This window comes from Mus caroli, chromosome 1, assembly GCF_900094665.2.
Source record: "Mus caroli chromosome 1, CAROLI_EIJ_v1.1, whole genome shotgun sequence".
NCBI lineage: Eukaryota > Metazoa > Chordata > Mammalia > Rodentia > Muridae > Mus > Mus caroli.
The window spans coordinates 128,719,786-128,721,455 of record NC_034570.1 but is presented as its reverse complement, the minus strand read 5'-3'; positions in this window follow the sequence as shown (position 1 = coordinate 128,721,455).

Below are 1,670 nucleotides of genomic sequence, written 5' to 3'. Positions count from 1 at the left end.
GTATCCTGCCTGGTTCACGGGGAGACAATGTCCAAGGAAAATCACCACATCCATCACTCTGAATACCACCTTCCTGTAACGCCAATGGCCAAAAAGACGAGTCAGAAACTCCATGATAACTCCTTTATGTCCTGACTCCAGCAAAAGTGCTGATTGTCCATTGCTAAATAGGTAATGTCTCTCCCAACCGAGGCACTTCAAGCAAGGAAGAACACTTGAAGAGAAAATAATTGTCAATATATTAAGGCTAACTGTCAATAGATTAAACTTACAGGAGAGAGAGTGGGGCTTGCTTGTAAATTACAAAGATACAGTGTCATTAAATAAATCTTCTACCTGCATCCCCACCCCACCCATACATGGATCTTTCAGAGATATCAAGATACCCAGAGAACATAAATAGCCACAAAGCTAGATAGCAAATGTGTTCTTGTAAGCAACAAATGTGAAGCAAAGGACCAGTTCCTAGCCAAGCTAAAAAATTATTCGTCTGAGCTTTTCTTGTGAAGAAATCCATAAGCCAAGTGCTTGACCCCTAGGCTCCAAAGTGTGTTGTAGAGATTAGCAAAATAGTGTGTAGGATGTAGCTTAAGCTCCTAAAAAAAATAGATATGTAAATATATTGTTGTAGAATTGATTAGATCAGCCAAGCAAAATTGAGACCACTTGTGGTGAATTTTAAAGAAAAACTCCCAAATGAATATGTTAGGCTGAAGTGCATTTCTCTCAAAGTGTATGAATATTATTCAACTCTGCACCCTAATGGCTTTTGAGTGCTCCGTTAGATTGTTAATAAAGATGCTAGTTCCTAACTCACTGGCTGGAGATTCACGGAGTGTTGGGAGCACGTAGCCAGGGTTTTTACCGTGGGTATGAATTGGTGTGCAGAGCCCGTGTAAGACCCTGGCTTTTGAGGAAGAAACTTGCAAAGCTACGAAAGGTGAACTTAAACCTCCATAGAAGAACCAATTTCTTGACTGAAAGCAGCAACAGTATGGCAGGCCATTATCTATGTTCAGAAGATTTCCAGACCACTAATAACTCAATCATAAATAAATTGCCAACATAGATAGCACTAGAAATGTTGGTAATTTTCACAAATGTATTGACAAGTACAGTACCAAGTGGATTGTGTTCTTTGGGAACTTAAAACAGCTGCAGACTATTAAGCCTCTAATCCAGAATTGAGAAAACACTGAGTTAGCAAAAGCCTAGAAATCCTTTGTGCTAGCTAGTCTTATTTGAACTTGACACAAGATAACAAAGTTATCTGAGGGGAGGGAACTTCAATAGAGGAAGAAAAATGCCTCCATAAGGTCCATCTGTAAGGCATTTTCTTAATTAGTGATTGATGGAGAGGGTTCACGCTATTATGGGTGATGCCATCCCTGGGCTGGTGGTTCTTTCATTCTGTAAGAAAGCAGGTAGAGCCGGCAGTGGTGGTGACGCCTTAAATCCCAGCACTCGGGAGGTAGAGGCAGGTGAATTTCTGAGCTCAAGGCCAGCCTGGTCTACAGAGTGAGTTCCAGGACAGCAAGGGCTACACAGAGAAACCCTGTCATTAAAAACAAAAAAAGAAAGGAAGGAAGGAAGGAAGGAAGGAAGGAAGGAAGGAAGGAAGGAAGGAAGAAAGAAAGAAAGAAAGAAAGAAAGAAAGAAAGAAAGAAAGA